Source organism: Palaemon carinicauda, chromosome 3, assembly GCF_036898095.1.
Source record: "Palaemon carinicauda isolate YSFRI2023 chromosome 3, ASM3689809v2, whole genome shotgun sequence".
NCBI lineage: Eukaryota > Metazoa > Arthropoda > Malacostraca > Decapoda > Palaemonidae > Palaemon > Palaemon carinicauda.
The window spans coordinates 181,637,527-181,655,026 of record NC_090727.1 but is presented as its reverse complement, the minus strand read 5'-3'; positions in this window follow the sequence as shown (position 1 = coordinate 181,655,026).

Sequence of the window (17,500 nt, the reverse complement as noted above, 5' to 3'; positions counted from 1 at the left end):
AATAATTAAGGGATGGTCTTTTTCGAACAAGGTTTTGTCATTCACCAGGAAATGTTCTTTTTTTTTCGATTTACTTTTTCTTATTGGAAAGTGAATAGTTACATAGTAAATGAGAGTAGCTCTTTTGTATTAATTGGAAGATAGATTTGATACAAGAAAGTTTTAATTCAAATTCAGTCAAACTTGCAGCAAATGTTTTATGTTGAACAGGCTGACATTAGTAACTTGTTAAGAAAGTTCTGTTTTAATGTTGGCACTGTTTTTAAAGTGTTCTTTTTTCATTTTTCATCACTTCTGTTGTATTCTATTCCCTCATTTCCTTTCCTTACACGGCTATTTTTTGCTGTTGGAGCTCTTGGGTTTATAGCATCTTACACTTTCCAACTAGGGTTGTAGCTTAGCTAATAATAATAATAATAATAATAATAATAATAATAATAATAATAATAATAATAATAATAATGGGTGTTAGGAACGTAACCCAGGAATCAATTGTTGATTGGGTTGACTGGTGGGGATAGGCTGGAATCCAGCCACAAACCTTGCTTAAAGGTATTGTTTGCTATTACACTGATTTACCACGTAATGATTAATAGATAGTTTTATAAATAAAGACATAACGGAACTAATGAAAATGTTACCGAGTTTCATACCAAACTCCCAGATAGTCTTAACACTTAACAGTTGTGCCATAAAACAGAATATGTTGCAACGTTAACAGAAAGAAATGGCAATGGAATTACAAAAGAAAGTTGGAAATTCTGAAGGTGAAAGAATGTATGTTCCCGCCTTACATGCTTCAGTTACATTTTGTAAGAATTCAGATTTGATTATGGACCTCTATTGAGATCCTTTCTGAGTGGGGATACCGTAACAAGGGTTTGCGTATTGCCATGATCAGTAAAGCAGTGCTAGTCAGGGCCACCCATACTGAGTTGGTTTGCTTTGAGCTATCAGACCAAAATCTCTAACCTACACCAATCCGCACTGGCCAAAGAGGTGATGAAAACTGGTCAAACCCGAGACATGTCAATTGGGGCCTTTGTCTTGTAATGGACTACAAATGGTTGCATTTGTTGTTATTGTTGTTGTTTTATTACAAATATTAGTGTAAGATTGAATTAAAACCAAGTAAGTACACTAAGGGATTAAGGGAATCGTTTCTAAATTACCTTACATTTCTTTTAATGTCTCCGAGCGAAAATATAGTGGGATTCCAACGTAGAGAGAGAGAGAGAGAGAGAGAGAGAGAGAGAGAGAGAGAGAGAGAGAGAGAGAGAGAGAGAGAGAGTCATTACATGCAATAAAGGAAAAACTCTTGATAATTTGAGAAAAAAATATTTGTTCATGATCAGTGATTGGAAAGACAAAACAATTTTGAAAAGAACAATAAAGATATAAAGTAAATCGGTACAGACTCGAGTGCTCATCCCAGGACCGGAAAAATATTTTGTTTAGTTTTTCAAAATTCTCTTAACCTTCTGCCCTGAATCCTGGTCATCATTTTAGTAAATAATTTTAGCAATCATCTATCCCAATTTTCATAAGAATCAGGTCATGAGCAAAGTTGAATTGCAAATTATGTAAGGAAACGTGTGAGCAGTAATGATCTACCTAATATGCAAATTGAATACCAAAATCTGTTTTGAACGTTTCATTTCAGAGATCATGGCGATAATCAACATGCAATTCCATTAATTGTGGCTGATCACTGAATACATAGAAGTTAGGAAATAGAAGATATTCAAGACATCTATGAACTATCAGAAGGTAATTGTAAGAGAATATGAACTTTTATGTCACTCCTCCGAACAGATGATCAATTCTGAAGGCCAAAGGTTAAATTTCTCAAAATCTTAGAGAGCATTTATTTACCTCTGGAGTAAAAACCCCTCAGAGAAAATGTTCCGGAGTCGGAATACGCTTTGAGTACGTTTCTAAAAGGTATACGCTTCTCAGAATAAGGGAGTCCTGCTTGATTTAATTCGTAGATTGCCATAGAAAGAAAAACCTTTCTCAATGGAGGCTTAAGTACTTCTCTGGGTTCTACTTTCAACGGGTTTCAACCCATATTTTCCATTTAAAATTTAGATATTAGATGTTGATTTGAATTTGGAACGGGAAATTTTTATATCTATTAAAAATGGGAAACTAAAAATATATAGGGTATTACTTACAGATGGAACGATGACGTTAAAGCTAAATAGGATAATAAACACGTATTGTAAGCATAAGATGTCATTATTTGACGTAGACGTTATTTTGAACTATATTTTTGTTCTTTTAGTTTTATATCTGTCACAATTTCTTATGACTTTTTGGAAGAACGAGGTGGGGGTGGGTTAGTGGATAGAAACACTTCTATTCTTTTACCCAAAAACTATACATGAAGTAGACGTCTGTTTTTTTATGAATGAGAAACTTGAAAATGAGCCAACTCATACTTCATAGAAAAAAAACGGATAGACAGACTAACCTGATAATTTCTCCCGAAGATTTTAACATTCTTTAAAAGTCAGGTTCCTTATAATTAGGTTCTAAAACTTCTTAACCTGAGTTGCCTTCAAGTAAGATCCTTCCCCATCTCTCTCTCTTGCCCCTGTTGTCTGAGGTATTTGGATCACGACGAGTTTATTGATCTTCGTCTTCCACTCCGGCTGGTTACAGTTATCTCGAGTCCAGTGACACATAAATTCAGAATTGGAGTAATTTAGTGGATTTAGTTGACTATTAAAATGAAGGTTGGGGGCTGTTGATTGATAGCGGGTTTTCACTAAGCTCATAAGAGACCATTATATATACTTGGGCCGAGATCCTAATATAGAAAAGGCATTGGAATAACGATGATATTGACCGAATGATATACTGTGATTAAAAGCTGAATCCCTCCAGCGTAAATTGGATTTCAAGATTTCATTTTCTAAATGGAATGCTCTTCATTCGTATATTGTAGGTCACTGATTGTGCCAAAGAATAATACTGATTATTATTTATGCTTAGAAAGTGGAATCTATAGATCATTATTTGCACTTACAGTAGGTACAGTAGCTGTAGGTTGCTACTTACACTTATGTACAGGATCCTAAAGTCTCTAGTTATGCTTAAGAGTCAGTTGTTGGTAACTACAAATGCTTAGCGAATGGAATTTATAGGTTTCTGATTGATGGGGAAAAATGGAATCTATGGGTCTTTAGTTATCTACTATGGGTACGAATTTGATGTTATAGGTCTTTAGCAATGTTCTACAGTGTAGGCAGGAATTCAGTGTTAAATGTCTTTAGTTACGTTACATGGGCAGGAAATGGATTTTATGGGTAGTAGATTGACCAGGGCACCAGCCACCCGCTGAGGTATTACCACTGGAGTTATGGGGTCCTTTGACTAGCCAGACAGTACTACATAGGACCCTTCTCTCTGGTTACGGTTCTTTCCCTTTGCCTACACAGACACTGAATAGTCTGGCCTATTCTTTACAGATTCTCGTCTGTCCTCATACACCTGACAACACTGAGATTGCCAAATAATTCTTCTTCACCCAAGGGGTTAACTACTGCACTGTAATTGTTCAGTGGCTACTTTCCTCTTGGCAAGGGTAGAAAAGAGACTTCATCTATGGTAAGCAGCTCTTCTAGGAGAAGGACACTCCAAAATCAAACCATTGTTCTCTAGTCTTAGGTAGTGCCATATCCTTTGTACCATGGTCTTCCACTGTCTTGGGTTAGAGTTCTCTTGCTTGAGGGTACACTCGGGCACACTGTTCTATCTAACTTCTCTTCCTCTTGTTTTGTTTAAAGTTTTTATAGTTTATATAGGAAATATTTATTTTGATGTTGTTACTATTCCTAAAATATTTTATTTATCCTTCTTTCCTTTCCTCAATGGGATATTTTCCCCTGTAGGGGCCCCTGGGCTTATAGCATCATGCTTTTCCAACTAGGGTTGTAGCTTAGCATTTAATTAATAATAATAATAATAATAATAATAGGTCTGTAGTTGTATTTTATAAACGAGGAACGAATATTATAGGTCTTTAATTGTGTTTTATAGGTAGGAAGGGATACTATAGGTCTTTAGTTATGTTTTATTGGCAGGAATGGATGTTATAGGTCTTTAGTTATGTTATATGGGCAGGTAATTTATGTTATAGGTCTTTATTTATGTTTTATGGGGACCGGAAATGGATATTATAGGTCTTTAGTTATATTTTATGGAGAGGAAATGGATGTTATATGTCTTTTGTTATGGGCAGGATATAGATGGTCTAGTTCTTTAGTTATGTTTTTATGGAGAAGGAATGGATATTATAAGGCTTTTTGTATATCTTAGCAATCCATGTTTGCAAACAGTTGTATAAGCGGATGATCAACCTGGTGGAGTAACAGAAAGTTTGGGTGAGAAGGAAATGCCCCCTTGAATCTCGAAGAAGTCACTGGCAGCAGGGTGACAGATTGGGTTTAAGGCAATAGACAAACTATCTTTTTGGCTTCTACTCTTGACGCCTGGTGGAGGATCTTACTGGAATTAGTATGGACCGGAAGGGGTCCACTTGCCTTAGTTCGATAGTCACAGCGCATCACAAGGAACTGACTGTCCTTTGATGAATCTAGCCAATGAATCCTCTATGGATTTTAATTAGGGTATGGAAAGAGAAAATGACAGAATGGTCCCTAGTCCTGGGCGTAGCGGGGTGCTAAGAATCTCCCGTTTTATTAATACTAAAGAAATATTTAAAATTGGTAATTGGAATGTTAGAACCCCTGAATCACATTGGGAAGTTACAGCAAGTAGAAAGTGAATATAAGAAATATAGTTTGGATATCTTGGCCCTAAGTGAAAACGTTTTGAGGGGATTTTTAAGGAAACCTTAGACTAAGGCATCGATTATATCAATCCAGGAAGAACAAACGGATTTGGGTGAGAAAGGGTTGAATGATGATGACACCAAGAGAAGAAAGGCATTAACTGATTGGAGAGCTGTAAATAGTAGATTGTTACTTGCAAAGTTTAAATCGAAGCAGTACAATGTGAGTATTATAGTTTGCTACGCACCAACAAATGATTCCCCTGAAAAAAGGAAAGATGAATACTATGAAGAACTGCAGAGTATAATAGATAAGATCCCAAAGAGAAATATGAAACTTGTGATTAGTGACTTCAGTGCAAAAGTTGGAAGGAATAATCAAGTACTGTATAGAGAATGTGATGGGTATCGAGGGTGTTGACAAAGTTGCAAGTGAAAATGGAGCAAATTTTTTTAAGTTTCTGTTTAACAAACAATCTTGTCATTGGAGGTACTCTTTTCCAGCACAAGGGCAACCACAAATATATATGGACTTCACCGTTGGGCAATTCCAAACATCAAATAGATCACATTGTCACTAATAAAGAGAGGAGGACTCAGAAATGCAATACGCTATAAAGATGTAGATATTGGTAGTGATCACCAGATTCTCATTGTTACACTAAAATCAAAACTGAAAACACCGAACAGAAATGTAGATAGAATACCTAGGTTTGATACAGGTAAGATCCTAGAAGATGGGCACAGATAGATATTTACATTTGAATATAGGAGTCAATTTGCTGTCTTAGAGACCTTAAGAAACGAAGAACAGACAATTAATGAAGAATGGTGTGATATGAGGAACATATATCAGTCAGTTAGTAGGGAAGTTTTTCGACATGCAGTTACAAGGAGATGGCCATGAATATCAAATGGTACACGGGATACTAGAAAAAGAAGACAAAAACAGAAATTTATTGTTGAAGGATTCCGAGGAAATAATGAAAATTACAAGAGAGAACGTGCCAAGTATTCCAGTATTAATAGAGAGGTCTAAAGAAAGCACAGGAAAGACCGGAGAGAATATTTAGATGAGGCTGACGAAGCTATGAATTCAGGGAGCAGCTATGGTGTAAGAATCGCTCACAGAATTATTAATGAAATCTCCACGGTGGCATAGCAGGAGATACAGGGAATGGATGTTACAGGTCTTGAGTTATGTATTTTTAGGCAGGAAAGGGATATTATAGGTCCTTGGTTAAGTTTTATTGACAGGAATGAATGTTATAGGTCTTTAGGTACGTTTTATGATCGGGAAATGGATGTTATAGGTCCTTAGTTATCTTTTATGGGCAGGAAATGAATGTCATAGGTCCTTAGTTATCTTTTATGGTCTGGAAATAAATGGTATATGTCCTTAGCTATGTTCTATGGGCAGGAATGTATGTTATAGGTCTTTAGTTATGTTTTGTGAGCAGGAAATGGATGTTATAGGTCTTTAGTTATGCTTTATGGGCAGGAAATGGATATTATAGGTCCTTAGCTATATTTTATGGGCAGGAATGTATGTTATAGGTCTTTAGTTATGTTTTGTGGGAAGGAAACGGATGTTATAGGTCTTTAGTTATGTTTTATTGGCAAGAAATGGATGTTATAAGTCCTTAGCTATACTCTGTGGGTAGGAAAGTATGTTATAGGTCTGTAGTTATGTTTTATGGGCAGAAAAGGGATGTTATAGGTCTTCAGTTATGTTTTATTGTCAGGAAGGGATGTTATAGGTCTTTAATTAAGTTTTATGGTCAGTAGACGGATGTTATAGGTTTTTCGTTATGTTTTGTGGTCAGGAATTGATATTATAGGTCTCTAGTTATGTTTTATGGGCAAGAAATATATGCTATAAGTCTCTATTTATGTTTTTGGGCAGGAATCCGATGTTATAGGTCTTTAGTTGGGTTTTATTGGCAGGAATGTATGTTATAGGTCTTTGGTATGTTTTAAGGACAGGGAACGGATGGTATAGGTATTTAGTTATGTTTTATGGGCAGGAAATGAATGTTACAGGTCTTTAGTTATGTTTTTTTTTTTTTTGGGGGGGGGGGGGCAGGAAATGGATGTAATAAGTTTTTAGTTATATTTTATGGGCAGGAATTGAATGTTATAGGTCTTTAGTTATATTTTGGGGGCAAGATATGGATGTTATAGGTCTTTAGTTATATTTTTTGGGGTAAGACATGGATGTTATAGGTCTTTAGTTAGTTTTTGCGTGACAAGAAATAGGTGTTATAGGTCTTTAGTTATGTGTTATGGGCAAAAAACGATATTATAAGTCTTTTACTATGTTCTATTGCAAGAATTGACTGTTATAGGTATTTGATTAGGTTCCTCGTGCATGAATTGGATGTTGTTGTTCTTTTATTATGTTTTATAAGTGGAAATGGACGTTAATGGTTCTTAGTCATGTTCTATGGGCGAAATATGAATATTATGTGTTTAGTTATGCTCTATGGACAGGTAGTGGATTTTGAAATCATTGAGTTATGTTTAAAGTTTTCTTGAAGATCACCATTTATTTAGTAACAGGAAGGTAATGATCGGTATTTATGTTTATGCAACAGATGTAATAGATGTATATTTATGATTAGACATTAGAAGTTATGTCACAAATACTTATAAATTGAAATTTATTAGTCACTACCTAAGCTTAAGAAATGGAAAGCTATTTGGAATGAAAAGAAATGATTATGTAATTCTGCTTAGCAATTGAAATGCTGATAAGGTAGCTAGCTAAAGCGTTTATAATACATATTCATGAAAGGAAAGCGAAAGGCTCAGTATTGCATGAATTGATTATATTTCATGTAATAAGCGACAATGGCAGAAAAAGATATAGAAATGTGTTTGTATAATTGTTTCTACCCCAAAATACAAACCGATGAGGTAATTTTGAATTGACATTGAACTGGGTTAAGATCAGTAGACTGCCCTGAGCAAGACACAGATTCATCTCTTTACCTTGGCCTAAATGTCTTATCGAACTAAATGCCCCCCCCCCCCCCCCCCCCCCCCCCCAAGGAAGAGCAATACTGAATTACGTATTACTTCCCTTAGCCTGCTTCATCAACAAAGTGTGGTCAAAATGAACTACATTCCATTCCTGTTTGTTTTTTTCGCCCACGATTTCCTATTTTAGGTTTTGTAGATTTTTAAATTTATACTCAATATATGGTTACTGTAGAATCGACTCTTTGTAAGTTGCTAAAGCAAAACTAGCAATATGCGGTGTGAAATGTTGAATGCTTTAGAACGAACTTGATAAAATGACTGAGAAGGTCCTGTAGATAGTAGAGTTCTCCGGTAGTATAGGACCAGAAAAGCAGCCTTTAAAGTAAAGTAAAGTAAGTAAAATAGTGTTTCTTGGAATCAGAGATATTTTGGGTTTAGTTTGGATCTTTTCGAAATAATAATAATAATAATAATAATAATAATAATAATAATAATAATAATTTACCTCGTGAAATTATCACATTATAATCCTATTCTCTAATAATGGAATCTTACTCTTAATTACTGATTTTAACCTTAAAATAAATATATACATACAAAAGAAACGAACGATGAACACCAATCTAAGGTCTTATCCATCTCAAGTGAGGCTCAAATATCAGGTCAGATGATATTCACCTCACCCAAGTACATTATACATTTGAAGTTTATTAAGCAAAGACTCTTCAAATTTTGCCCTGAAGTTGGAAGAGGTACGAGGGAAAATTGTCCCTTTTTGTTTGTTTGTACTTTTTTTATTTTTGTTTATAATCTAAATGGATCATATGGCTTGAAAGGGATCTCAGGGCACAAACTTCCTTCACTTTATATAAGGAACCCTTTGGAAGAGTCTCTTTTCATATATCCAAGTTTTTTTTTTTTTTTTTTTTTTTTTTTTTTTTTTTTTTTTTTTTTTTACTTAAGCGTAATGGCACCGATGAGATGAGGGGTTAAAGATAAAGGGTCATACAGTTGTAAATACCTTTTTATGCTCCTTGTTTTGTTCTGGACATTTTCCTTTGTTGGATCAGCATCTAGAACTGTTATAGGAGAGAAGATATGTTTTTTTACATATAAATTTCACCTTTTTTTACTAATCCGGAATCCTTAAAATATTCTTTACTTATTTTTCCATTTGTTTATTTTGCTATCACTAATGTATACTTACTAATTTTTTAGTCCGTTCCTTTATTTATTGCTAATGTAGATGTGATAGTCTCTAGAACAGGGGTTCTCAACCTTCTTGGCTCATGCAAACCCTTGCACCATTTGTAATTATGTCACCCCCCCAACCCCACTTCCCGTCTTTTCCAAGATTGTCTGTCTCAAAAAGTACACTGTAAATAATATGCAAATATTACTAAAAATCCTTTTATTTTTTTTCAAAATATATTATACATTTACAGCTTTACATGGATTATTTTATAGTGGAATATTATAAATTATATGCAAATTGAAAATATTAATGGATATATAAAACTTTAATAAAAGTAAAATAGTTTTTTTTTTTTAAATTTATAAGAACTACTTAACAGGCCAAACTGAAGCTAATACAATAAACAAAAAAATCGATAGGGTAACAAGATATTATAAGTCTGTAATTATTTTCTTCAGAAGATTATAGTTCAACGATTGACGAAACCTGGAATTGTTTTTTCTTAGCCAATTCTGGGATACGCGGATGAGTGCTTGAAAGGGCACAACGCAGGTAATTTTCTACCTCTAATTTACTGCGCTGCTTCGTTTTAATTTGTCACAGAGTTGAAAAACCTCACAATGATATGTCGATACAAACAGAAGAAATACACGGATAGCCATTTCTGCCACTTTTGGGTAGGAATCGCACATCAGAGGGCAAAATTCTGTTTTTGATTTCTCATCGAACATATCTCTTACACCCGAATCAGTTTTTAACTCCAAAACTCATCTTGACAATCATCAGGAACTTTTTCAACTGACAGTTTGAATGGATTTCTGACTAAATCCAACTTATCATCACCAAGTTCGGGAAAATATTGTCTGAATTCATTTTCCACTGCTGTCAAATGATGCACAATTTTATTTTTTTCCAAATCGTGGAAGAACCTTGTCTTCACCACAAACATCAAGAATGGATGACAGTTTCTCAAACATTGCTACATTTTCTGCATTCACCCTTCTCTTCCAATTTTTAAGCTTGCTCGTGAAAGCTTTCAAGGCATTTACGAATTTTATAATGTTTATTTCAGTTTATTTAGTTGCTCAAATATATCAACCAAATAGGCAAGACGCATCATCCATTCCTCCTCACTCAGCCAGGCAGGAAATTCTGTTTTCCCTTGCACTTCAAAAAGCAATTTGAGCTCATCTCTAAGCTCAAATACTCGCTCAGTTACATTTCCTCTTAACAGCCAACGAACATTTGTGTGAAAAAGAAGTGAATGATGGGTTGCATCCATATCAGTACATAACTGCTTGAAAAGTCGTGAGTTGAGTGCCCCTCCTTTGACGAAATTTAGAATTTTAATTGTTTAATCCAAAACCTTTTCTAGCGGAGCAGGAAGTGTTTTTGAGGCTAGTGCCTGACGATGGATCATACAATGAATACCTTTCACTTTTGGAGCTGGGTCTTTCACACATACTTGGAATCCTGATTTTGTCCTTAACATAGCTGGTGCTCCATCTGTACAACGCCCACTGATGTTATCCCACGAAAGATTTTCTGATTCAAAAAAAGAGGAAACCTTTTCCAAAATATCAGAGGCATTGGTAGTTAGTTTAAGAGGAGAACAAAAGAGAAACTCCTCTTTAAATGAACCTGAGTGAACATACCTTGCAAACTCCATCAACTGGGAACATGATGCCACATCAGTTGATTCATCAAGTTGAATTGATGATAAGCCAAATGCTGAGGACTAAATAATTTCATATATATATATATATATATATATATATATATATATATATATATATATATATATATATATATATATATATATATATAAGGATAGATATATTATATATTATATATTTTTTCTAATCATTAGGTTAGTTTTTTTATCTTTAAATAATTTTATATATTTTTTGTATTTTGATATTTATATTTTTTATATTCTATATATTTTCAGAAGAATACCAAAATCCCAGGAGAAGCCCAAAATCCCCATTTACTAAAAAATTTACATTTGAAATGATAATAAAAACTAAAAATAGAAAATACGGATACATGCATGCATAGTCAGTGGAAGAAACAAAATTATTGTACTTACTTACTTAAAGTCTCAAAGATACAATCCTGGAAATAAGGTTCACTCAGACACCCATTGATAACAATTCAAGACTGAAATTGGTATTAGATTCTCAGTTATTTATAGTCCAGGAGTTCCCAACAATATATATATATATATATATATATATATATATATATATATATATATATATATATATATATATATATATATATATACACACATATATATATATATATATATATATATATATACATATATACATATATATATATATATATATATATATATATATATATAAATATATATATATATATATATATATAAATATATATATATATATATATATATATATATATATATATATATATATTTATTTATGTGTAAATACTAGTGTACCTGAGCCGTCAAGAATATCGTCTCTACTGCACGTGTTTCATACACGTTAGTACAATATAATGCTATTGTTTTTTTTTTTATCTCTCGTCCTCACCTGCACTGATAATAGAACAACTGGTTTAAGCTTTCTATTGCATGTTTTAATTGCAAATAATCCAAAATGGCTTGTACCTATCAGATAAGTAAATCGACCGGAGGAAAGGTTTCTCGCAAGCAGCTGGCCACCAATGATGCTCGCAATTCTGCCCCTGCTACCGGAGGAGTCAAGAAGCCCCCGTCGTTACAGGCCTGAAGACCACTGAACTTCTCATCCGGAAGCTGCCTTTCCAGCGTCTGGTGCGTGGAATCGCGCAAGATTTCAAGACTGACCTACGTTTCCAGTCCTTTGGTGCCATGGCCCTTCAGGAGGCCTCTGAGGCTTACCTCGTCGGCCTCTTCGAAGACACCAACTTTTGCGCCATCCACGCCAAGGATATCCTGCTGGCTCGCCGCATCTGTGAAAAGAGAGCTTAAGTTTTATACCAAGGACCTCATTCACACAAAAATTCAAACTAACTAAAATTGCGAAGGAAAGCTTGAACAGGATGCTCTTCTATCAATGCAGGAGAGAGCGAGATATGTTAAAAAAATCAATATCATTACATTTTATGAGCATATATAAATAACACTCTTCTATCCTTACTAAGTCTTCTACCCTTACCAAGAGAAAAGTAGCCACCGATCTACTAAAGTGCAGCAGTTAATCTATTGAGTGAAGAATAGTTGTTTGATTATCTTAGTGTTGTCAAGTGTATATGGACACAAGAGAATATGTAAAAAATATGCCAAACTGTTGTGTGTATGTGTAGGCAAAAGAAAAATAAGCCCTAACCAGAGAGAGGGATCCAATGTAGTACTGTCTGGATGGTCAAAGGACTCAATAACTCTAGCTGTAGTATCTCAACGGATGGCTGGTGCCCTGGTTAACCTACTGATTATCGTACGAAATGTCTTAATAGGAAAATTTGGTCAGTACAAAATTTAATTATACCTGTTCATCTCTTAGCTTTTCATCAATCTTTCTATTACATATCACGTTTCAATTTTCCTGATAGAAGCTGTGCATATACTTTGACAAAGAGATTTACACATACATACTTTACTTACTTTACTTTGATGGCTGCTTTTCCGGTCCCATACAGCAGGGGAGCCCCACTCTCTACAGGACCTCCACTGTTGTTTTACCTTGTTCGTTCAGAGTATTTAACGTTTCATATCGCGTATTGTTCATTTACTGTTGAATCGTCACTGTTGTATGACTGTTGAAATAAGAAAGTCTTCAGTGTCCTCTTGAAAGCCTTAATGTCTTCAATCATTCGAATGTTTCGTGGCTTATTGTATAGTCTCGGGGGCCGCATATTTAAAGGCTCTGGAGCCTAAAGTTGACATAAATCTAGGTTCCAACAGTTTAAAGCCATCTGTAACTATTTTCGAGTCGACACGATTTGTTGACTGCGCAATATGTAGAAGTTCTCTTACGCGTCTTGGACGCACGGTTCTGATAACTTGGTGGGTTATTGTACATATTTTAAATTTAATTCTCGCTTTAATCAGCAGCCGTGTAAAAAAAAGTTAATATAGAAATATCGGTAAGGAAAAATAAGGAAAGACTGAAGCGAAGTTAATGTCTATATGAAAGCTGAAGTAAATATAAAATTAGAGAACTTTGGATCATGTCAACTCACATGACAAGTCAAAAGTTTCTTTTGATTTTGTTTTTTTATTCTGTCAATCGGTTTGACAATATCTTCTCGTTCGATAAAGTAAAAACGGAACTCAAAATATAGCTGAAATGTGTTAAGAAAAATTTAGGTGCGCTATTCCAAAGGATGGATATACCTGATCGTATCAGTATGCTCAAGCTTTAAGGATAGAAAAGTAATAATAATAATAATAATAATAATAATAATAATAATAATAATAATAATAATAATAATAATAATAATAATAATAATCGCGTAACTTTGAGAAACTTTAAAAACCAGTGAAAATTGCTAAAATATTGCATTTCAGCTTTCATACTTTATCAATATGCCCCCCCCCCCTTTTTTTTGTATCAAAACCAGTTTTTTTTCCCCAGGGAAAGGCCTTGATTCCCATAAAGTAACATACTATTAAACAAATATGCGAAATCTCACAGCCAGAGATCTTTAAAACATACTTTCTTTATATATATATATATATATATATATATATATATATATATATATATATATATATATATATATATATATATATAAAATCCTCGAACTGCTGGGTAGCGTTAGTTTCCGATTTCCTTAATGGCCTTTCGTGGCATGGTTAGTTTCGACCTGGCCTTTCATTAGAAGGGGCTAGCGTTCGATCCCAAGTATGAGGTAGAAATTTATTTCTATGTGAACATGATGTTGTGTTGATATTTATCCATATTGACTCATTAGGGGTAATTTGAATGAATTACTACCAATTGTGTCACGTGGTCGGCCAGGAAATCGGGTAAAACTCGCTGGTAAGAGACTGATGTCTCGCCAGGTAAATCCTCGGACAGCTGGGTAGCGTTAGGTTCCGATTTCTTTTATGGCCTCTCGTGGCATGGTTGGTTTCGACCTGGACCTTTCATTAGAAGGGGCTAGCGTTCGATCCCAAGTATGAGGTAGAAATTTATTTCTATTTGAACACGATGTTGTGTTGATATTTATCCATATTGACTCATTAGGGGTAATTTGAATGAATTACTACCAATTGTGTCACGTGGTGGGCCGGGAAATCGGGTAAAACTCGCTGGTAAGAGACTGATGTCTCGCCAGGTAAATCCTCGGACAGCTGGGTAGCGTTAGGTTCCGATTTATTTTATGGCCTCTCGTGGCATGGTTGGTTTCGACCTGGCCTTTCATTAGAAGGGGCTAGCGTTCGATCCCAAGTATGAGGTAGAAATTTATTTCTATTTGAACACCATGTTGTGTTGATATTTATCCATATTGACTCATTAGGGGTAATTTGAATGAATTACTACCAATTGTGTCACGTTGTGGGCCGGGAAATCGGGTAAAACTCGCTGGTAAGAGACTGATGTCTCGCCAGGTAAAATCCTCGAACTGCTGGGTAGAGTTAGGTTCCGATTTCTTTTATGGCCTCTCGTGGCATGGTTGGTTTCGACCTGGCCTTTCATTAGAAGGGGCTAGCGGTCGATCCCAAGTATGAGGTAGAAATTTATTTCTATTTGAACACGATGTTGTGTTGATATTTATCCATATATATATATATATATATATATATATATATATATATATATGAATCGATATTCCCATATTATTATCATTATTATTATTATCATTATTATTATTACTAGCTAACCTACAACCCTAGTTTGAAAAGCAGGATACTATAGGCCCAGGGCCCCAACAGGGAAAATAGCCCAGTGAGGAAAGGATAAAAATAAAAAATAAAATATTTTAAGAAGTGACAACTTTGAAATAAATAGGCCTATTACTTATATAAACTATAAAATCTTTAACAAAACAAAAAGAGGTGAAATTAGATAGAATAGTGTGCCCGAGTGTACCCTTAAGCAAGAGAACTCTAACCAAAGGCTATGATAAGTCTTTCAACAGACTATGGGGTTCATTATTGCAAGAACCTGTGCTTGACCGCAACGGCCAGGACATCTACAACACCAACTAGTTTTTCAGTTGTCCTAAAACAACTAACTCTGCTATAAGGGTATATAGGATTGTGGTGGCCTATGTGGTAACGTCCCCGACTCCTGATCTTTAGGCAGGGATTCTAGTCCCGCTCAAACTCATTAGATCCTTTAGTAGGTCCAACCTCACCATCCTTTTGAGCCTATAGGTGTACCTGAGGAGTCATCAGCAGCCATTCCCTGGTCCTCCCTGGTTCCAGCATGGGTAGAGAGTGGCCTTGGGCTCTGATCATATGTATATATGCTCAGTCTCTAGGGCATTGTCCTGCTTGATAGGGCAATGTCACTGCCCCTTTATTCTGCCATTCACGAGCGGCCAGTAAACCTTTGTTACTGTTTATATGCCTATTTCGTTGTTTGTCTGTTTGACTGTCTCTTGGGATTGCGTAAAGCTAATGAACAACTCTGAGTAAATTTTAATTGATTCTTTAGAGAATTCGGTGAAGTTGAAAGGTGAAACATCGGTATCACACACAATTTGGCTGTTATTGGACCTTCACTGTACTAACTATGTCATTGAAAATCAATTGGGGTTTCAAAATATGTTAACACGCTTTGCCTTCTTAATTAGAGGTTAAGCTTAAAGAAGAACGAGGTATAAGAATAGGTTGCCATATATGTATGAAAATAGCCAAAAGCTATTTTTTTTTTCAGTTTTCAAAGTTTTTGGCAGAGCTATGGTCTTAAAATCAACAACTGTATACTCGTTTTCCATGAACATGCTGATAATTTACAATTTTGATAACTGTATTACGATTGAACAACCTTGACTATTTCTCAATAATTAATAGAACTATGATTGTAGTCATAAATATTATTATTATTATTATTATTATTATTATTATTATTATTATTATTATTATTATTATTATTATTATTATCTTTTTTAGTATTATTGTTCGTAAGTGACGACTTTTAGGTAAAAATTCAGTGAGGAGGAGCAAACTACTCCTAGAGTTTTACAGATATCCAAATAATTTTCACAGGGTTTGGTGGGTGTCGTGTGGACTGCATTCATATTAATTTTCGTATTATCTGCCATAGAAAAGTCACAGAAGTAATTTTTCGATATTCGCCGGAGGCCGATTTTCGATGGCGCCGTAAATTACTCGTAGAGAACTTCACATATCAAAATAAAATTTTCAAAAATTTATATGATGGATGTTTACATTGTCCATACCAATTTTTATATTGATATCTGCCATAGAAAAGCTACAACAAACATTTATTTTGGGATGGGTTGAATGGTTATTTTTGTCGGAGTAAATGGTTCCTAGAATAATTCGCATATCCAAGTGAGAATTTCAGGGATTGAGGGAAACATAGTAATATCTACACTTGAAAAGAGACAGCTACCATATAGCCTTCTCAAATAGGTTGTTGAATGTACCAACATTACAGAAAACTGCGTGATATTGAGCGACATCAACGAGAGACATTGCCGATCTCATAAACAATTTCCGTCCCGAGTTTATTTAGTTATTATTATTATTATTATTATTATTATTATTATTATTATTATTATTATTATTATTATTGTCGCGAACGAAGTGAGTGACCACATATGAAATGCCAAAATTTTTGCGAATGACCCAGTCAATCCATACCCAAGTTAATCCCTTGTATTATTATCACCGCTCGTGGCGGGGGGGGGGGGGGGGGAGGGGTGGAGGTGATAGTTTTTGCGCCGTAGTCAATAGCTTCTATACCAATAAATATACTCAGATGATATTTTAGGGATTATGTAGGTATATATATATATATATATATATATATATATATATATATATATATATATAAATATATATATATATATATATATATATATATATATATATATATATATATATATATATACTTTATAAGCTTTGTCTCAGGTAATCTTCATGTCCATTCCTGCTATAAGCATAGCTTGGTAACTTTGGTTCGTAAATGACAATTTTTAGGTAAAAATCAGCGAGGAGAAGCAGGGTTTGATGGGTATTATGTGGACTACATTCATACCAATTTTCGTATTGTTACTTGACATAGAAAAGTCACAGTAGCCATTTTTCGATTTCCGCGGGAGGCCGATTTTCGGCGGCGCCGTAAATCACTCGTAGAATACTTCACATATCTAAATGAAAAGTTCAGAGAACTATGGGATGGATATTTACTTTGTCCATACCAATTTTCATGTCGATATCTGTCATAGAAAAGCCACAACAAACGTTTATTTCGGCATGATTTGAATGGTTATTTTTGGCGGTGGAGTAAATTGTTCTTAGATTAATTCATATATCTAAATAAAAATTACAGGGATTGATGGGAAACATAGTTTATCTGTTCCTG